The sequence below is a fragment of the Neophocaena asiaeorientalis genome, unplaced genomic scaffold (assembly GCF_003031525.2).
Source record: "Neophocaena asiaeorientalis asiaeorientalis breed wild unplaced genomic scaffold, Neophocaena_asiaeorientalis_V1.1 scaffold177, whole genome shotgun sequence".
Lineage (NCBI taxonomy): Eukaryota > Metazoa > Chordata > Mammalia > Artiodactyla > Phocoenidae > Neophocaena > Neophocaena asiaeorientalis.
The window spans coordinates 21204957-21227087 of NW_020172779.1; the positions used below are offsets into that span (position 1 = coordinate 21204957).

The 22131-nt window shown below is 54.9% G+C and overlaps 1 protein-coding gene across 1 annotated transcript in view; it reads right to left on the reverse strand.

The window, feature by feature from the left end:
- SLC45A4 (solute carrier family 45 member 4) overlaps positions 1 to 17807 on the reverse strand; it is a 75674-nt gene extending 57867 nt beyond the window's left edge. Inside the window, exon 1 of the mRNA XM_024740970.1 lies at positions 17435 to 17807. The gene's annotated coding sequence lies outside the window, so the exon portion shown is untranslated. The remainder of the gene's footprint in view (positions 1 to 17434) is intronic.
- Positions 17808 to 22131: the final 4324 nt, after the last annotated feature.

Here is a 22131-nt window from a genome sequence, read left to right on the forward strand (position 1 = left end):
AGCCTTCCAGGTCTCAGCTTCTCCAGAAATCCCAGGTCAACACTGCTCCCAACTCTTCCTACACTTTTAGGGGGACCCCAGGGCCACGGGACAAAGGGCAGCAAAGGGGCTTCAGTCCCCTCACCGCACAGCTATAGGGATTCTTCCGTGACGACCGCTCCATAGCTTAAAGGCACAGAAGAGGGAGGGCAACGCAGACCCGGACCTGCCCCCCAGTCGAGACCCGAGACGCCGAGCAGTTCCAACCCCGACGGCAACATGAAGTCAGGGTGCAGGCGGACGGTGCAAAGGCGACAGTGCCTGGTGGTCCAGCACCACAGTCCGTGCCAGCCACGCGCATGTCTACGCGAGGCAGAGCCTCCGCTGTACATGTCACACACGTGCTGCTTGGACCCTGTGCCCGTTACCAAGGTTGAGAAAGTCAACCGTGGGACGTCTCTGTGTGGTCTTCACAGCACAGCCTTGCCTTAACAAGGGCTGAGGTCACACTGCCTTCCCCGGCTTTTGACAACAGCTATATAAGCACTTGCTGTACCCTGAGATTCAGTGATGACAGTGACCTTCTGCAGTTCAATCGTGAAAATGTTGAGGTTTGTGATCTACGAAGATCCCAGGAGAGCTCGCAGTCACAGGGGGAGCTGAGAGGCACGGAGCGCGGGCCCCAAAGAGGCCGGCTGGCCGCAGCGACAAGAGGGGCAGGTGCTGGCTTTAGAGGCGAGTGGAGGGGCCCAGCAGGCGCCAGCCAGCTCACGGCATACCCCATCATCCCAGGATGGAAAGTTGGCCGGGGCTGGTGAGGACGTCTGGTGTCTATAAAAATATTCCTCCCGGGGGAGCCTCTGGAAACAGAGACTCAGAGATACTTTCATTCTTTTCCTTATTTGCCGCTCTGAAAAATAAGCCGTTCTTCCTATTCTGAAATGGAATACGGGTCAAAACCTTCTACAGTGAATAGTGACCCAAAGAAAAAGGTCACCAGACCCAAAATATTTCCCGTTTGGCCAGTGGCCCAAAGTAACTCTATTCTGTTTATTTGGTCTCTCTCCTGGGGGATAAAAACCTAATCCAATATACCAAATTGGCCCCTGTCCGGCTAAGTTCTGCAAAGAGGCTGAGATGCAGAAAGGTTCTCGCTCCCTCTGGCGGGTCCTCCTGGACGCTGCCCCTCCCCAGCCCCGGGACCCCTCTGTGTCCCCACGGGGCCTCACACGGGAGAAAGCAAGTGCCCACTCCGCCGTGTGTCTCCTGGGCGTTCACCCCACGCCCCGGCCCCCAAAAAGGCCAACTCCGCAGAACGCGTGACTGGAAAGGCCTGAGAAGAACCAGAAACGGAGCTGAGTGGGGCTCAGGGTCAGCGAGGCTCCCCAGCAGGGTTCCTTCCACCGCCCAGGCCGGCTCCCTCCACCGCCGCGTTTCACCGTCTCCAGCGAGGGAGAAGGAAGCGCGAGTCCCTGCCTTCACCCCGGGGCCTCGGCCCGAGAGCTTCTGCAACAGCAGCCGCTAGGACCACACCCGACATCCAAAATCTCAACAGGCCTTCCTGGGTCACGACCCCACTTATCACTCCGAGCTGAGGGCCACAGCCTCGCGCCACAGCCGGTCCCCGCCTGGGCTGCAATACCACCGGCAGTCACCCACAGCTGTTCAACCTTCACTTGAAGCATCGCTCAGTGCCCCCTCCAGGCTGACAGGCCCTGTGCTCGGCCCAGACCACAGCGTGTCCCATTTTTCCGCAGAGGGACCCAACTCAGAGGACTGGACACACACTCCCAGGGTGTAAATCCCATCCGAGCAGCTGGTCTTTAAACTCCTGCGCGTCTGCATGTCCTGCGGTGCACATCTGTGCCCACGTTCACTGAAGGTGTTTCCCGAGGACCTGCACGCCCCCAGAAACAAGGCCAGCAAGGCGAGGGGGAAAGGGAGAGGCAGGGACAGGATGCACACTGAAGGCCCATGACAGAGGCTGGTACAAAACGCTCAAGAGACAGAGGAAGGAGCAACTGAACGCACAGGTTTGTACACACTTCCTGAGGCCCACCCGAGGGAGCCCAGGATGTGTGCAAACAGGAGGGTGTTTAGTCTTCCCCAAACAGTCCCTGAAGACGCTCCATCAGGAGCTTTAGCAACGCTTCTAGAACCAGTGAGGGGGCTTTTCACCCTCTGACGTCAGTCCACAAGACACCGCTTCTCAGGACACATATGAGGGCTGTCAGCCGGAAGGGGCAGTGGGGAGGGAGGGCGTGAGAGGGTCACATGGAGGGAGGGCCGTGGGGGGCACTTCGGGTCCCCCTTCTGGGCATCTCCTGAGAGAGAGCTGCCTCAAAGGCACAAGGGAGACAGGCCTGGCTCCAGCCCTTTGGCAGCCCCTGGGCTGGGGCCCCAACACCTCCACCTGTGCCCCCTTCCCAGCCCCCGGGGAGGCGGGAGTCTGAGCTCACAGTCCTTCTGCTTCCAGCTCCCTGACAGAAAGATGGGACTTGGGAACAGACAAGGAGGAACAATGGTGGCTTAGAGCAAATGCCCCTCTGTGCCCCCGGGAAGCTTCCCGGCGGGGAGCCCCGTGCGCTCACTGCAAACAGACCAAGGCAGAGCGAGGTAGGAGCATGCAGGGCTACAGACATACCTTGCTGTAGCTGGAAAAAAACGCCTTTGAAGTACATGCTCTACCTAAGCCATCTTAAATCCTCTCCAGAACAAGGCAAATAGAAGCCAAATAAGTTACAGCTGAAAAGCAAGCGCTTCCCCCATGGAGGCCCAATGAGCCCAATAACCTGCATTAACCTGCACGTGACGGGGCTCCTGCCCCCGCCCTGGGCCCCTAACCCGCAGGAGGACTGCCCGTGTCCGCAGCCAGCCAGGAGGCGGCCCTCAGCAGCAGCCCTCCCCTCCACGCCGCTGTCGTCCACCTTGTGCACACCTGCCCCCAGCGAAACAGAAGTCACTGCCCTTTGCAAACTGCTCACACCTGCGTGCGGCCAGCCCCGCGAGGTACCTTCCCCGCCAGCTGCGGGGGGCGGGGTGCTCCTCGTGATGCTGTAGGGCTCCGCCTGCAGTATCCATCACCCTACACTAAGAACGCCAGAACAGCAAAGCGGCAAACCAGGTCCCAAGACCACTGCCCGACCAAGGAAGCCACTGTCCTCTCCAGGCCGCAAGCACCGTCCCACCTCTCCCACTTCCACGAGCTCGGATCCCGCTTAAAACCACACATGGAGAGCACTGCCATCACAGGAGAAAGGCCTGCAGGGCTGGCGGGAAGCCTGTAATAGACAAGCTATAAACGCAGCACACCTCACTCTCCCCTCAAGACTCATTTAACAGGGAGAAGACATAACCCAGCTACAAACCTTCCCTTGGGGATATAGTTTACAGCATCATGACTCAGCTGCCCTGACGGCCTGACAGGTGAGGTCACCTGGGTGTGTCATGGGTGTTTTCATGAGTAAGCCACCATCAAACAGGGTCAGGAGAGCCGGATGTGCGCCTCGCCCGGGACCACTCTCCCCAGCCTCCCTCCTCCAAGGCCCTCCAAGCCCCCTGAGCCCCCTGACCACCCCAGGGCTGGCCCCCTTGTTAACCCTGCGTGGTGCATCTGGATTTCCAAATTCCTCCAAAGGAACATGGAACATTCCCAAGGCCAAGATGGCCGAGCTGGCTGAACAGCCAATTACAGGCAGTTAACTACAAATAGGAAAATTATGTATTTGGTTAAAGAGGTTTTTTCCTTTGGGGCATCTGATAAGTCTATCAAGAAAAGACTTCAGGCCGTAAAAGGCTCACTGTGCCACCTCCCATCACACCACCCTCCAAGGGCTGCAGCAGGTGCAGCTGGGCCAATGGCTGCTGGGCTGGGGGCTCAGACGGGCAGCAGCAGACCAGCACCCTAAGGGTCCCATTGGGGGGGCGAGCCATGGGCCCCTGGGCTCTTGTGCTGCCCCACCCCGTGCAGGCCCAGGCCCCTCTCAGCTCCCAGAATTCCAACCCTCCCAACCGGATCACAACTTGTGCGTACAGGCCGGCCACTCCCACACCCCGACCCCAAGCTAGTCCCCCCCCTCCCGGCACTGGGGAACCAGCTCCCACCCAGGGAACCAGAACCTCACTTCTGTTCACAGCCCGCCCTATTCCACAGCTGCTGCCAGGACACAGAGCCAAGCGTGCCACACAGCCCAGCTGCCGGTCCCCCTGCCGGCCTCCTCCAGCACCACCTCCCTCCGCTCCCGCCCAGCTCGGCCCGACGTCCCTGCGCCCAGGAGTGCTGGCTCTGCCCCTGCACGAAGGCACACGCTCCAACACCCAACCCAGGAGTGGATGGCCCCCGGAAGGCCCGATTTCCCATGCGATCTCATCCCTTCCTCTCGGGAGCCGGCAAGTCTCTCCACAGATACTGGGTCTTCAACTGCTTCGTGCGGGCGCAACACTGCAGCTGAAACTCTGCAAGTACTTCCTAGGCGCCAATTACTATTGCAGATGTTTTCTATACGTGCACTCACTCCATCCTTGCAACAGTTCAACGCGGTGAATGCTATTCTTAGCCCCAATTTACAGACGAGAAAACTGAGGCACTAGAGGTCACTTGTCCAGAAGGATGCTAAGTGGTGGGCACACAGGAACAGCAGCCCTGCCAGTGGTACCGCCTCCCAGTGCTCTTATCAGCCAATCAACAGCGTTGCTAATGGGCTGGGAGAGACAGCGGGAATCAGAGGGGAGAGGCCAGAGCCCCACCCTGGTCTTGCTTCTTTGTGGGAGTCCTCCTCCTCCAAATGAAGAGGTCAGGCGGGCAGCTGGACACGGGCGTCTAGGGCCACGGCACACTTTGGAAACGTGGCGTGAAACGGCGCAGAGAGGCTGCTGGGTGGGAGGTGGGGAGCCAGCGAGGGCCGTGCTTGCTCCTTTCAAGGAAGAAATTAAAACCTGGCCTGATCAAAAGTCTTAGTTTAGGGCTTCCCTGGTGGCGCAGTGGTTGGGAGTCCGCCTGCCGATGCAGGGGACACGGGTTCGTGCCCCGGTCCGGGAGGATCCCGCATGCCGCAGAGCGGCTGGGCCCGTGAGCCATGGCCGCTGAGCCTGCAGGTCCGGAGCCTGTGCTCCGCAACGGGAGAGGCCACAGCAGTGAGAGCCCCGCGTACCGCAAAAAAAAAAAAAAATCTTGGTTTAAAACAACCTTTACTTCACCTTTCACACACAATAACAACCATTAGAGTGAAGCACAAAGTCACAAAGATGTGATTTGACTTGTGGCTTCCCATAATTCTAATCTTTAGGGCTGCAGATGGGGTAAGAGATTGCTGAGAATTATCAGGAACTGTTGTGCTTCCTTTTCTGGAGAGCATGCCGAGGTGATCTGATAAGCGGGTGGGACTCTGGGTTCTTCCCCATTTAGAGGAGGTGGACTGGAAAGGATCACACGTCCTGTCTCGAGAAAAACTAAGTGGCCCAGGGGCAGAGGCGGGGAGGGGGGCGGTCCCGGGTGGCTCTGGGCTCTGCAGAGGGGGCCCGGAGGAGGCCGGTGCTGAAGGCCGGAGGAAACCCCAGGCCCTCCTGCTCTGCCAGGCAAACAGACTCAGGGCAAAGCAGGCCCAGGACACAGGGGCACCAACGGGAGCCTGGCCCTGCAGCTTCGGACCTAAGAAACACACTGTCCCTCAAGTTATCAATGAAAAGGAGCTGGTGGGGGACTGGAATCCTAGACATCCCTCCAAAGAACTTGAAATAAAATACACATTCCTGGTGGCACAGTGATTAAGAATCCGCCTGCCAGTGCAGGGGACACAGGTTCGAGCCGTGGCCCGGGAAGATCCCACATGCCGGGGAGCAACTAAGCCCGTGCGCCACAAATACCGAGCCTGCGGTCTAGAGCCCGTGAGCCACAACTACTGAGCCTGTGCTCTAGAGCCCGCAAGCCACAACTGCTGAGCCTGTGCACCACAACTACTGAAGCCTGCGCACCTAGAGCCTGTGCTCCGCAACAAGAGAAGCCACCGCAGTGAGAAGCCCGCGCACCACAATGAAGAGCAGCCCCCGCTCGCCACGACTAGAGGAAGCGCACGCGCAGCAACAAAGGCCCAACGCAGCCAAAAAAAAAAAAGAGCAAAACTTAAAAAGTACACATTACGATATCAGACTCCGCTATACACATTACATACATATAAGGTGTATTATGTACAATATGCTATACTGTACAGTTCAATAATGTCATAACAGATAACTTGCTATAACATAATACACACACATGAGAGAGTATACTGTACTATAATGTTACCCCTTATATAAATGAATACATCCGTCTCACGGTACCCATGAGGGACTGGTTTCAGGACTCCCCACAGGTACTCGAGTCCCTTACACTATAAAACTGCATGGTGTGGTCAGCCCTCCATATCCGTGGATGGGAAACCCGCAGGTGCGGGGTGGCCCGCTCTCCAAGCCACGGCCACATCCACCTCTGGGATTAACCACATAAGGGGCAGCGCTGGCAGAGGTCTAACCCAGCGCCCCTCTTGAGGACTTGGCACTAACACCAAGGTCCCGCGAGTGGCAGCTGTGAGCCTGACCCTTCCACCTCGGCTTAGCTTGGGCTGGGAATTCCACCCGCCACCCAATATGACATTGCTCAGTTCTCTTGGACAACCTTGACTCTCGGAGGCTCCGGCTGCTAATTTTAACTACACTACATTCCCCACACAGTGAACGGGAGCACCCCAATGTCACTGTCACGACAGCATCCCACAGCCGCTCTAGCTGGCGCTCGGACCACGGCTCTCAGACTCTCCGGTGCCACTGACGGACCCCCAAGTACAGTGGGCCGTCGCCCCACATCCCAGTCACAGCAGCCGGGAAACACCTCGAGCCACCGCCCTCGGGGCTGATCTCTGGAACTGCCAATGGGGGAGTGCCAGCCGCTCCATGTGACAGACCAGGCAGCCCACCGGGCAGGGCCCTCTACCAGGGCCCGGGGGACCATACTCGGGGGTGTCAGGAGACCCATGAATCCTCCCTAACACACACAAAAGATGGTGTCTCTTTGCACTTTTGAGAGAAAGAGGTCCATAGCTTTCAGCAGAGTCTCAAAGGAATCCATGACCCCAACCAGGTGGAGGGAAGGAGGAGGGAAGTAGTCACTCAACTGCCCAGAGGGATTCTTGCTGTGATAGGGCTTATCATCTTTTCATGATTTTTTAAAGTCAGTCTTTGCTTTTGTAATTTCCTTTAGAATTTAGTTGAGCAATTTAGGTTCAAACAAACAAACAAAAAAGGCAGGTAGAAACAAAGAAAAGTGGAAAGATCAATTCTAAATTTAGGAAAACCGACAAGGGCCAGCCTAGATTACTGCGGAGCTGAGAGTTTTCTGGAGCGCGCGCGCGCACACACACACACACACACACACACACACACACACACACACGGTGACATCAGAAAGTAAAGATCAAACCACAATTTCTACAACTGATCCTAAAGGAAGAGACAAAAATACAAACCACTGTAAGTAAAACGACTGTCATTCTGTCAAACGAAATAAAGTCAGCCTGGCAAGCCCTGATGTCTGGACTGGAGTCCAGGATAAATGTTATTTACTTGGTTCGCCAGGGCGATAATGAGCTTGTTTTGAACCTTCTGTATATTGTATTAGCTCATTCATTTTGAAAAGTTACCCAGGACAGGGCAAGCTGGGGAGGCACGAGTGAGAAAAAAACAGGTCAGCAAAACACTGGTCTCACATTTCATAACCAAACACAAGCTGTACTCCAGATAATACGTTAATCTGATCTGCACTTAAACGTGGGGTCTGGGCATTGCCCATCTCCCTCAAACCCAGAGAACAGTCCTGCTCTTCCCTTGGTGCCTGGCTCCAGAGCCGTCCACCAGGCGCTGGGACCACGGCGTTCAGACCGCGATCCAGCCCAGGCTCTCCGCCCTCTTCCAGCCCCTCACTGTACCCCCAGCGCACGTGCATCAGGGGGCTCAAGCTGCCCTCGAGATGCTCCAAAGCTACCCCGCACACAACGGAGCCCATCTGCAGCCCCGGGAAAGGAGAAAGCGGCCTGCGCACAAGGGGCCTGAAACCCACAAGCCCACTGGGGGGCCTGGGTTTCTCAGCGACACTGCCAAGACCCCAACTTACCATAAAACCCACAGCTGTCAGCTCCCACGCCAGGCGGCAGAAGGCAGGAGGCTGGTCCCACATGCCGGCACACTCTGCCCAGGGGCAGAGCAGGAGAGCCGAGGGCACTGGGCTCCCAGGCTCCCGCCCTGACGCGTCACGACTGGTTGACCAGGGCTCCCTGTGGAAGGCCACCCCACCTCCTACAGACCCCTCCCCTCGCATGGCCCTGGTCACTCCTGCTCCCAGTGCCCCTCGGCCCAGGGGTGGCTTCCAGAGGGGCTGCTGTGGTCCCGGAGCCCTGCCCACCCCTTTGTATGGGCCTAACTCTCCTGGCTCTGCCTGTGGAGGCCATCTGCTTCCTGCCACCAGCAGGATGAGAACGATACAGCCAGACTACCCCTCCATGACACTGACACACATGCAGTCACCCCGGGGCACGGAAGCTGGCAACGGCAAATCCCGCGACCTCCAGACAAGTATGAAGGAGGGACTCTCTGAAGTTCTTGGTCAATTTGTTATCAAATCAAGACAAAACCCATCAGCCTTGAAACTGACCCTCAGCTGCAAGACAGTAAGTAGGAAGTGCAGCAAGCAGATTCTGAGGCCTGCGTGCCCTAAGGGCCCAAGGTACCCGTGACTCATGAGAACTGGGTTCACACACATACGTGCAGCCACTCGGGTCAGTGGCGAGGAAAACAGAACCCAAAGGCAACTCCACATAAACTGGACATGTAGGCCCTATTTAATGCAAATTAGCAATTCACTGTAAAGACAGCAATTTACTTTTATCACACCCACAACGTGGAAAAAACGCATGGCGTTCTGCAAAGTACAGGATGGAACCACAAAGGCACCACTGCCGACAGCCACATGTGCTCCCTCTGGCTTCCAGGGGTGGGGAGGCAGTTATGCTGGGAAATGAACACTGTCAGTCCCTCAATCCCATTATTAAAGATACGAATATCTCACTTCCCTGGTGGCACAGTGGTTGAGAATCCGCCTGCCAATGCAGGGGACACGGGTTCGAGCCCTGGTCCGGGAAGATCCCACATGCCGCAACTAAGCCCATGCACCACAACTACTGAGCCTGCGCTCTAGAGCCCACTCACCACAACGAAGAGTAGGTCCCACTCACCACAACCAGAGAAAGCCCGCGCAGAGCAACGAAGTCCCAACACAGCAATCAATCAATAAATAAATAAATAGAAATGGGGATAACAACTCATCAAGGGCTCTTTTAAGTTTAAATGCTATCAGAAGCTGTGCGTGAAAGCTGCCCAGCACTCAGCAGATGCCAGGTCGGACGGAGCCCCTTCTCGTCCCCCCAACCTGCTACCCTGCGATGGGTTCCGTGGCAGAGAAACTGGTCTGGAGCAGCCACCTTCCCTCGGGGACCTGGGGGGTGTGCAGGCTTCACCAAGCAGATACAACTTCAGTCTCATCTCCTGAGCTGCCCAGGAGCCCCGGCCGCAGCAAGAACACGGGGACCCTGAGGAGGAGAGACTGGAAACCAGGCCAGGAGAGCAGCTGGGTGAGCGGGGAGGGACACGCTCTGACCAGGGCAGGGGGCTTGGTTGATCCGTGAGCAAACACACTTAAGCCATGTCTAATCCATGTGCTTCGACGGGCACGTGCTGAAGGCAGCTCCTTCCCATCAGCCGAACCGCAGCGGGCAGGGCACAGCGGGGCCCCACAGATGCCACTTGTGGCACAGAGGAATGGATCTGAGAAGTTCAAGGACTCCATGCCAGCCAGCAGCGCATCTTGCCCCGTCCCCGGCTCTGGGGCAAAGGCCTTGCCCCACCCAGCAGTCCAGGCGGTCAGGCTCCGGCGAGGGCAGCACCATCGAAGCTTGGTGGTGCCTCTTCCCCGGACACATCACTGTGGCAACCCAGGTGGGGTCGTCACTTATTAAAATAGATGTAGTTGAAAGGGCATCCCATCTCCACCATCCAAAGCAGCACTGTGTCCTCAGGCCCTGACAGTCAGGCTTTATTTCTTCCTGAGCCAGCTGTAAGAGCCTCCACTTCCAAGAAGCCCTCCCTGAATAGGCTCACCTGAGGATGATAATAATTATCTTGTGTGTTCGGCCAGCACAGTCATCACTCTTGTTTGTGTATTATTCTTCAGCCGTCACCTGTCTGCTTAGGCTAAAACTGCTTTTGCATCTCCCACTGTCCCTAGCAGATTTTCTAACAGAGGCATTCAATCCCGAGATAGAATTCCAGATGGACTCCTTAAGGCCTCTGGGCCTTAGTTTTCTCATCTATACACCGGGGATACCACCCCTCCCGTGCAGAGTGACCAGCAAATTCAGAAGTTAAATCGGGGGCTTCCCTGGTGGTGCAGTGGTTGGGAGTCCGCCTGCCAATGCAGGGGACACGGGTTCATGCCCCGGTCCGGGAAGATCCCACATGCCGCGGAGCGGCTGGGCCCGCGAGCCATGGCCGCTGAGCCTGCGCGTCCGGAGCCTGTGCTCCGCAATGGGAGAGGCCACAACAGTGAGAGGACCGTGTACCGCGAAAAAAAAAAAAAAAAACTGTTAAAACTCTCCCCAAACCATATGGTAGCCAGGCAGACGGCATGGCCTGCACTCCCTGGGCTTCCAGGCTCTCCCAGCCCCTCGAGACCGAATCAAAGGCCTATCTGAACTTCACAACCACAAACTGCCACCTTCCACGGGGCTCTTCTTATCGGCGCACAGCCTCTCCGCAGTTGCTCAAACGGTCAGGAATTAACCAAGGACTGATAGCTAGCCGGTGACACTGCCGGTCCCTGAGCCCTGGCCAGTGGTGCCTCGTCTACCTGCACCTCCAGGATGCCGCACAAGCCTTCCGTCTCTTCTCACCGTCTGCTGTGTTAGTGTGACTGCCACCGCCTTGTTCACTTGCCGAAAACGTGGTCCCCATTTTATTTCGCGTTTGGTGAGTGTTAAACATTTCATTCTGTGGAAATGCACTGATATTTTCCACACGGAGTCACAGCACTGAAGAGAAAACCATGATCCCCAAACTTCAGAAACACCTATATTCGTCTGGGTGGAGGCGACCCGCACCCCCAGGGCTCACGGTGCCACGGGAGACCCAAGACCTCGGGCCCAGCACCCCCATACGTGAGCTCCAAGGCTCAGCCGCTTACTGTGTGGCTTCAGGCGAGTCGCTTAACCTCTCTGTGCCTCCTTTTCCTCTCTAAAATGCAGCACAGACCCGGCCGGGTTGTTAGAGGATGAGCCGAGCGCCCTGCACAGGACCCAGCCCTCCATATGTTACTTCCCTGGGCCTGCTAAGTGCCAGGAACAAATATGCATTATGCTCCCCTGCTTCTAACACAGAGGCTGAAGCTCCGAGCTGTGGGCGGCTTCTGGGCCAAGGTCACCAAGTCAGGGATGGCACGGCCCCGGGCTCTAGGGCATTTCTACTGCAGAATAAGGCACAGGGCCCCTCCGGATCCTCTTAAGAATTAAGAACACTTTCAACATCTGAATAATTCAAGGATGAGCTAGCTAGACATGTTTCAGACAGCCCTGAGCTTTGTCTCAGCTGCCCTGTCCCACTAGGCTCGCTGAGAACCTAGCCTACCGTCTGGCAAATCCAAGAAAAGGGCAGCCTCAACCCCACAATCCTCCCCAGCACCAAATCACAGCTGCCCTCGGTGGGCACCCAGAATGACAGAGAAGCAGCGCTGGAGGCCCCCGGAAGGCCCAGCTCCAACCAGCAGAGGGCCTGATGGGGAGGCTTTTTGTCCACCAAGCTTTTAATGCGACAGTTTTACATAAGTGATATTAAAAAGCCACTAACGGTGACTCTAGTATCCCAGCTCCCCCAGCACGACATGCATACTGAACCCCGCTGTGCAGGGTCACCTGGGCACCCTGATCTCCCGTGAGCAGCCCAGGCCTGTCTCTAAGCCCTTGTTGTAAGGGCCTTAATCCTTGATTTGAGCATCAAGGCCCAAAATGCCAAGTGTAAACTGGGATTTGTGCGCAGAGCTCAATGGAGGCTTCTCACCCAAACCCCCCCACAGGGCGGGTGAGGCTGCACCGCCTGGCCCATCTCCTCACTACCTGGATACACCCCAGGATCCCTGGAACATGACCCCACCTTCACTTATCTCTAGAAACAAAGGTTCTGCCCCACAATCTGAGGAACCACGTTGTCCACATTCAACGTGAAGCATTCCTAAGTGGACTGCTAACAGCTGGATCTGAGGACAAAAGATGGTAGGACTTGAAGCTGACCCCCATGAGCAAAGTCCACAGAGCTGGGCGAGCAGCCTTACCCTTCTCCCCACCACGTGAATTAGCAGAGACCCCTGGCTACTCAGGATCTCTCGCAGGTCACAGGCTATCCCCCAACACCGCGTTCTACAGCCCTCGAGCCAAAGCACTTCCTGATTCAGGGCGTGAAGGCAGAGCAATCTGTTGTTGTTTAATTACTAAACTTACTTTCCTATCCAATTTCAATTGGCTCTTAGGCTAAACACAGTAAGTGTCCATGCTTTGAGAGCGTGTCCAGCTTAGCTAAGAGAACACCAGCCCAGGACTTCCAAGCAGCTCTGAGGAAGGTTTGGGAACTAACACCAACCTCACCCGCTTCTCAGGGAGAGAGGCCCCATTTCCACAAACCCCGACCTGTCAGGCTCCTCTGTACCCCCAGGGGCCCTCCCCCAGCCCAGGGGCCCTCACCCTGGAGACCAGCAAAGAGCGCGCTCTCCTCCCTACAGACACACTCACAGCAGCCGGAGAAGGGAGCCGGGCAGAGCAAGCTGACAGGATCCCCGCAGGGCGAACGAAAACCTCTTTAACTCAAAGCACTATTCCATAGGCTTCGATTTTAACCCAACCAAATAAAAACGCGTTGCCACTAACCAAAATGCGCACACTTATGAGCTGTATTGTCTTTTGCCCTTTAACACAGTCCATCTAGGAAACATGCAATCAAATATTCAAGTACACGTGGATCAGCATGGACGCCACCACTAAGTGAAGTAGTGGCAGATCCTCTACCCCTCCATCCACCGAGCACAGTAAGGTGACAGAGCAGCACCGCACCTTAAGGCACGTGTGCAAACGCAAAGGCGTTCTCAGGGTTCTCAGGTGTGGGTGACTTGGAGGGTCTGAGTTCACAGATCCTCAGCGCTGAACTGCCTGTGACATGGCCGGTGGTGAAGTCCCAGCCTCAGTGCCCTCCCCCTCCACCAAGGTCACCTGCACACTCCCTTCCTCAGTCCCTGTGGTGGGGTGTAACTGGCATCAAGGACAGGTGGGTAATTCCTTTAACTGAGGCACCTTAAAGGGACCCTCGCCCCACAACCCAGCTAGCTCTTTAAGACACGCTCTGCCAATGTTTTTATTTTGTACATCCAGTAATTATCAAGATCAACAATACATTTCTGCTTCTGTGACCGCTTTTGCACTGACAATATTTACAGTGACAAAAAATTCTTCTGGATTAACACAGCCTCACAATCACAGAAATGTTTTAAATTGTGGTTTATGTGTACTCTGGTGACAGAGAAGTGTGAACAGTGATCGATAAAAGGCTTTCAAGTATCAAAGTGCGTGGCCTTAGAGTAAAATCCGGGAGGGAAAGTGGAGCAAACACAGGAGCTCAGGAAGAAACGAAGATGCACACGTTAAAACTGTTCAGAACACTTTGCTCCTTTTTTCAAAGGGTGATGGTAGGCTTTCAAGTCCTTAGAGCGTTTCATTATTTTAAACGACAAGGAAAAAGTTTAGATGTCAACTTAAAAAGGTGCCCATAGTTTTTCAAAGTTATTTTACAGAACGTAAATGTCTGAAGATCTCTGCTTTAAGGCAATATACCTCTGAAACAGCCCCAACTTAACAGGTGATTGCAGTGGTGAAAGCGCAGCCTTCCACACCCTCAGCTGGTGCCCCTCCTCCGTCCATGCCCTCTGGATAAACAAGTTCATCCTAAACCCCTCCCCTCAAGATAACTGATGGGAAAATATTCCTTTCTCTTTCCAAACCCAAACTCATCCTCTTTTGGATAAATACGTTTCCTTAAAATGGTGCCGAAAATGTTGGCAACGAGGAGCTTATTTATTGTTGTCTGGCCCTGCAATATCCAAGTGGTCACTTAAAATCCTGCAGCGAGATCTGCACGTAAAAGTACAGCAACCACTACATCTGGACCAGAAATGCACTCTCTTTATCTGTATTAAGGGTTTGCTATGAATTTTGCACTCAAGATTTTCCTTTCTTTGAAATGGGAAGAATTTGATTGCCAACCAGTTCACCTGGCTCCAGGATTTAAAGACAAAACCCCAGGAGAGACCCTCCAGCAAACTCCAAAAACTCAAAACCAGCTGCGCCACATAATCCCAGGTTGGAAAGTACTTTTTCAAGGCGGCACAATAAAGCACCTCTCGGGCACTGCTTCAGGAATGCAGGTTTCCTCACTGCCAGCGAAATCCTTCAAGAGGCTTGGGAGGATGCAAACACCAACGACCCAGGTGGAACAAAGCTTCCCTCACCTGGGCTTGGGGCCAAGCAGAGTGCGGGGGAGTGAGGGCAAGGCAGCCTTGCTCAGTAACTTGAAAAGACTCTGCAAATCCTCCAGCTGCAGGAGGATCCCACCTTAGGACAGCCAGCACCCCAACCCTGCACTTGGGGGGCAAAATGCCCAGCACAGCGTGCGCCCTCATTGGGGGCTCCCTGCGGGCCCTGCTATGGACCCTGGTGACCTCTGTCTTGCGTGAGCTTCCAAACTAGCCGAAGAGAACTCAGAGACCTCTCCAACCTTGGGAACCTGTTTCCTTTCCCATCATCTCTCTCAAAAAGCTAGCAGTGTACTTAACCCAAGATGAGCGCACTCAACAAACGACCCAGACAGACCCACTGCCCACGCATCTGGGCAGCACATCTGCGTCGGCTATGGTGGGAACGACAAGTGTCCAGGCCCTGCTGCAGGACCCGGGTGTAAAAGGAACACTTAGTGCCACGGAAACAGCGGGGATCATGCTGTTGCCCCGCAAGCCTGTGGGTCTTAATCTTCTTAAAATGCCTCCTCTAAAAGTCACTTGCCAAAGGAGCAGCGACACAAAGCAATGTCACCACTGCCCAAGTGGCAGCGGGATGGAAACGACTGCCGTGAATACTCCTGTGAACAGAGGCAGGGAAGCCTCCTCTGCACCCACATTGAAAAGGTCCACAATCTCCCCGTTCGCGGAAGTGCCTTATTTCACAAAGGCTTAGTTAGCATTTGATACCCTTAAAAAAAAAAAAAAGCCACTCGAAGCACATTTTGAAAGTTCCATGTTTAAAAAGATCCTTGTTCATTGATTTTGGTGGGATAATTAAGCTGATGTAAACAAGGGAACCTTGTCCAGGCATGGGTGGGGGAGGGGTGGCGGGCCTGGCCTCGGCCTGGGAGCCCCTGCTCGGGGGTCCCCTCCCGCCCCCTCCTTTCTATGTGGCCTCTCTTCATCTGGGAGGCTTTTTCCCTCCGGTCAGATTTCCACTCGGCAGGGCTAAAGTGCTCTCGTGTGTCCTGGCTTGGAGTCGAGGCAGCCCTCCCAATGGGGTTTCGCGGAGTACACCTTCATCAACGGAATTCTGCTGTGATTAAAAAAAAAACAAAAAATCCAGGAAACCGGAGGAAGCGAGTGTGGAGCAGCATCCTCGCCCGTCCTCAGTAGGGACATGGCTTCCAGCGCATTCCGGCTCCGCAAATTACAGACACGGGTCTGCCAGGGGTGTTCCCGAGGAGGGCACTGCAATTTGGGGTTGTCTGCCACCTACGGCGCTCACCAGTCACCCTCACTCCGTGCCAGGCTGTTAGGTCACGAACCACCCCTGCCGGCTACACAGGTCCGGGCTTCCCGGCCCCACAGGACGAGTGAGAGAGGGCAGAGGGTGCAGACGACTGACGGGGACCAACCGGCGCCACAGGCAGCAAATGAGAGCAAACCCCAGACCCGGGGGGAGCCCGTCCACTCTCCTCCCCACCCGCCCCTCTGACAACACGGACAAAACCAATCCAACACCAAGTAGCCTAAATGCTGGCTAAAATACCTGCCTGGGCCCCCTTCCTCCACTGGGGCTGGGGAGCTGCCACAGCCACAGCCCCTCCTCCCCTGCAGACCTGCAGGGCGGGATCTCCCGGCTCCGAGAGGGCAGGGTCCCGTTCCCAGGCTCCTCCCGCCCCGTCCCACTCTCCAACTCGCAAAGTTGAAGGCAGAGAGGGCCCCAGGACGTTAAAAACTGCAAGCCGCCTTGGAGATCACCCAGCCCAATCTCTGCTCTGCTTTCATGATGCGACAAGGGCCAAGGCTGCAGCACGCATCTCTGCAAGGGAAGCTGGCAACTCTCACAGGCCCGGAGCCCCCTGGGCAGCCTCCCCGGGGGAACACCCAGTCCACACAACACCCGACACTAAATACCTCATATGCATTTCAAATGTATCTCAAACGATCCCCTTCTCCCCTTTACAGCTGCTGCCCATGAAAAGCAATTAGCCTGAATGGGACTGAAAGTCCTGATTTTTAAGACAACCTACTCCCCACCCTCTCTCCAGAAGCCCTGGTTTTATGTCTGCCTGGGTCTTCCCACCTGGGGCCTACATAGCTCCAGGCCACAGTCACTGCACCTCCCCACCTTCAAGTGGATTCTGCAAGATCTCTCAAGCACTGAATAAACTCTTACTCCTTCTTTTAATACATAATTCAGATCTAGCAGCAAAGTGAGAAGATTATCGCTTTTTTTTTTAAAGGAGGCTGGGGTCACTGTTTCTCATGCCCAGCCATTTAGTACACTTCGTCGGTAAACCAATGCTCCAGTTTTTTTATATTCTTCCTTTTTCTCCTACTACAAGCACAAGATGGAAGAGATGAAAGATTCTCCCTGTGGGTAACCCTACCTGTCCATCACTGACGGGAGAAGCAGAGACGCTGAGGTGCAGGGAAGGGCAGGGCTCACTCACGTAATGCCGCAAAGATCGGCCTGGGTTTTCCCAGGAGAAACAGGCTTCGATCCGGACAATCATGTGAACCCACAACAACTGCTTCGATCACTCATCCCCTACACCCTCCTGCCACCCCAGGCCTTAGGCTACGAGATGCCCCCCAAACCAGAAGCGACAAGGCCCCTTTTTGCGGGAGTCAACTGGGGTATCCAATGGGGCTGACTGGCTCAGTCTGACCCATCAGTGCCCCCACTGGAAAGGAAAAATATCTCACACTCCCTAGGAGATCAAGTGTGTGTCCCCCCACACACACACAAACACACACCTAGAATCACTATGAATGGTTAATCAGGAGGCTGTGCTTTTTTTTTTTCAAACCACCGCCCCTCCCATTTTGACATACCTCCTCTGAAAAAGCCCTTTGCTGGAATGTGTTCCCCCGGAGCCCAGTCAAGAGCAACACACCTTGGGGAGGAATGGGTTAAGTTCAAGAGCTCGAGGAGGGCGAGGCAGGAGGGAGAGGGAAAGGGAAAGCGGTGCAGAGGTGCAGATAAAGGTGCCGGGACTTCTGCAGGGCAGGGGCTCTGGACCTGGATGCACCGGGCACTGGCCCCTCTCCTCCAGGCACAGCCTGGCTGCGGGAAATAGAGGTGTCTTCAAAGGGACAGACCAGAGGACACTGCAGATAAGACAAAAACACAGGCACGGCCCCGGGGGTCAGCTCGGAGTTCCAAGTGTGGAAGCCCGGCTAGGCGCGCTGAGGGCGTGCGTGTGCTGGGGGCAGGAGGGGTTCAGGCAAAGGGGACAGAGGCTGAACTCTCAGAAGTTGGCGACATCAAACCGAGGGCGCAGGGAAGGGTCGGGACCTAGGGGGCGAGGCGCCAGGCTTCCTCCGGGTAGAGTAACCCGAGAAGACAGGGGTGGGGGACGCTGAGGGATGCGACCAGGACAGGGTCCATGGGAAGGTGCACACCGCGGCGAGGGGCCCGGGATGTTCCAGGAGGCTGGGGGGACGAAGACGAGGACGGGCAGGTGCAGTCGGGGAGAAGGGAGAGGGCCAAGGACAGGGGCGGGTGTCCGGGCGGGAGAAGGCTCCCGGCCATGGCGTGGGAGCACCCTCCCCGGGGAAGAGATGCCGAGGAGGGCCGGGAGCGGGAGCCGGAGCTCGAGGCCGCTGCCGCGCGGGGGTGGGGTGGAAGCCCCGGAGAGCTGGGGAGGACCCCGGACCTGGGGCCTTCCACTCCGCAGCCTGACTCATGGCACGGCACCGATCCAGTATCAGCCAGCAAGCAGAATGGCTGTAATCCCTGGGATGGGGCTAATGGGAACTCCTGGGGACAAGGTCGGGGAAGGCAGCTTGATAAACAGTGAAACAGATGATATAATGGGCTGAGGTCAGACAGCCCTGCGCCCATGCCAGGGTTTAAGTGGCTTTGGAGAAATTACTTCACCTCTCAGAGCCTGGGTGTCCTCATCTGTAATATAGAGATCATAAAATCCATCTCATGGGGTTGCTGAAGGGATTGAGACATAAAGAGTGCACTGCACAGCCTCCGGAGCAGTAAAAATGGGGAAATCTGATAATATGAAGTGTTGACAGGGAAGTGGAGCAACTGGAACTCTCATACCCCACTTAGTGGGGCTGCAAAGTGATGCAGCCATCTTGGAAATCTGTTTAGAAGTACTGGATTCTATGTAAACCCTATGACCTCCTAGATGCTTATCTTATATGAGCCTTTTTCTGTTCATAGCAGCACTGTTTGTAATAGCCAGAAAGTGGAAGTTACCCAAATGCCTATCAACCATAGAACGGACACATAAATTGTGATATATTCACATAATGCAGTGACAATGAATAATCTGTTACTACATACAACAATGTGGATGACTCTCACACATGACTTTGAGGGAGAAAAAAAAGCCAGACCCTAAAGCATACAGAATTCCATGTAGATAAATTGGTAGAAATGTATAAATGGTGGTAGAAATTAGGATAGTGATTAATCTTGGAGGAGAGAGTGCCAGAGCCAGGACACAGAGGGAGTATCTGGGGTGCTGGTGAGGTTCTGTTTCTTGATCTGGGTGCTGGTTACATGGATGTGTTCTGTTTATGAAATGTTCTCCAGCTGCGCATTCATCATGTGTGTGCTTTTCCGTGTGTATGTGATACTTCAATGAGGGGTTACTAAGAACATCAGGAGTGTATATATAAAGAGCCCAAAGTGGCCCCTGTCACGTTGTGAGTGCTCATAACTATCTATTGACCTGCCCTGTTGGGTTTTGGCTCTTACGGCCAGAGGATGGAGGCACAAGCAACTCCACCTGTCCTGTGTGCCAGCTGTATGGTCGTGGGCACCTTACTTCACCTTCCAGAGTCCTCATCTGTTCATGAGACTTCTGATAATACCTAGCTCACAAGTCATCGTGGGGATTAAATAACGCTTTTTAAGAAGACTTGATATAGTAAGGAGCACAGCATAAGGACTTAATAACTTTGTTTAATTATTCACTAAATGCTGGTATTTATTGAATCTTCTTTATTTTCATTCATTCAGCAAATAATTACTGAGTGCCTGCTATGTGCTGTGTACCATGCCAGGTTCTAGGACAAGAGCTGGCAGCAAGATCTGCTTGCTATCCTTAAGGATCCCATAGTGGAATGGGAAACACAGATGCCCATCCACCATAGAATAGATACGTAAATTGTGAGATAGTCACACAATGGAATGATAGCAATGACAATGCAGTTTACTAGCCTCTGTAGCTGTGGAGCCTAGCATAGGATCTGACCCTCAGTAGGCTCTCCATAAGTGTTTCTGAAAGTGTAAATAAATGCATGAGATACAGAAACATCAGATGAATCGCCTTCTGTAGTCCAGAGCTCCACACAGAGATTGGACAGAGAGCAAAGTTAAAGAAAAGCACAGCTCCAAAGTGCACGTACCCAACGCTGCACGTGTGCATGTACGTGCGTATATGCAGGTACATGTGCACACATTTGCACGAGGACCGGGAACAGGGCCACTCTGCCAACACTCCATGCCAGCCTAACCGGCCAGGTCCTCATCCAGGTGCTACCACCAAGTAAGGTGTTGTGGACTGCATGCTTGTATCCCCCCAGAATTCATCTTGAAGCCCTACCCACAATGGGATGATATTTGGAGGTGGGCCCTTGGGAGGTAATAAGGTCGTGGGGATGGAGCCCTCCTGATGGGACTAGTGCCCTTGTAAGAAGAGACAGGGGAGAGCTTTCTTCCGCTCTCTCTGCGTGCATGCACCAAGGAAGGCTGGGTGAGGTCGCAACCTGGAGGAGGACACCCCCCCCCCAGAACCCCATGCTGGCACCCTGATCTCAGATTTCCCAGCATCCAGAACTGGGAGAAATAGGTGTTTGCTGTTTAAGCCGGCCAGTCTATGGTATTCTTGTTGTAGCAGCCTGAGCTGATCAAGATGGAGCAGAAAATGCGCCTGTGGCCCGTGGCCCCACCATCCAGCTGCCCAGCGTGGCCTGGGAATGGGGCCGACGGGGCCCCTACCCGGCTTCTCCTCACTCCCCCTGAATGGCTGGCCCCCCAGTCGTGTAAGGAGAGAGCTGGACACATGGGAGACCCTCTTGCCCTGGACTCTGGCCTGGCTCCAGAGCAGGGTGTGTGTGGGCACCTACCTGTCACAGGTGTGCAACCCGGGCAGTTGCACAGGCCGTGTGCTCAGAAGAGCTTCACACCTGCTTTGCTTTACTGCTCGGCTGACGCTCGGTACATTCTGAATAATCTTAAACAAATGATGGAGCGAATCCTGTGTCCTCATTTGTAAGCATATTGATCTGCAGGGACACTTGTGGGGAGCCTGGGGCATGACAACATCTCTATTACTGCTTGTGTGAGCTTGCCTTCTCCCCACCTCACCTGGGGACTCTTTGAGCAGGGCTATGTCCCTCTCATCCATGGACCTCCCCCCGCAAGGCCTAAGAACTATCAATATAAAACTGTAACCTTGACCATTTCTGGAAGTTTGCCAGGAATCACCTCCTCCAGGAAGCCCTCCAGGATGCTCTGCCGTGGAGGAGTGAGTGGCTCCCTCCCATGAGCTCTGAGGCACTCTGCCCCTTCACCAATCATTCCCAACTGTAACTGGGCATTGTCTGTCTCTCTAGTGGTCTGTGAGTCCTGTCCAAGGGACAGGTACCAGGCCAGGTTCACTGATACATCCCAGAGCCTGCCCACAGTATGACTGCAGACATGTTTGGATGGAGAGGGTGACAGATGAGAGAGAGAAGAGGAACTTCTTTTTTTTTTTTTTTTTAATTTCTTTATTTTGGCTCCTCCGGGTCTTTGTTGCCGCACAGGAGATCCTCATTGCGGCATGTGGGATCTTTAGTTGCGGCATGTGGACTTCTTAGTTGCGGCATGCGGATTCTTAGTTGCGGCATGCATGTGGGATCTAGTTCCCCGACCAGGGATCAAACCCAGGCCCCCTGCATTGAGAGCATGGAGTATTACCTAATGGTCCACCAGGGAATTTCCCCTAGGAATTTCTTAATTAGGGCCCATGCAGAGACTCTGGGGGGGGGGTCCATGGACCCCTGAAACAACATGAGCCAACCTTGACTGGGCACTTGCTGAGGAATGGACTCAGCACTGTTTCCCACAGTCACATGCCTACATGGGTCAGGAGCTCTCATCTTCTTACGACCCCACCCGGTTCAGGTTCAGGACACCTGCAGCAGAGGGCATGGGGCCCCTGTGACACTTAGCATCCCTGATTCTGGTGCCAGGAGACAGGGGGAGGATGGGAGCATGGGCCTGGGAGAGGTAGGAGGGAGGGTTAAGATTCGGGGCAGGTCAGGGTTTGGGAAGTGAAGGGGTGATCCGCAGACAGGCTCAGGGGGGTCACGGGGCCTGGGTTTGAACTTTGACCTCATTGTAAATGAGCCTGAGTCTGTGAAATGGAGGGGACCTTACCTGGAGAAGGTGGCAGTCAGGAGCACACCTGGGAGCCGCCTGCCTGGGCTGAAAGCCTGGCTCTGCCCTCAGCTCCCTGGACCTGGGTATTCTTATCTTCCAGGAGGCAAGAGTGACAGCTCCTGCCTCAAGAGCTGTT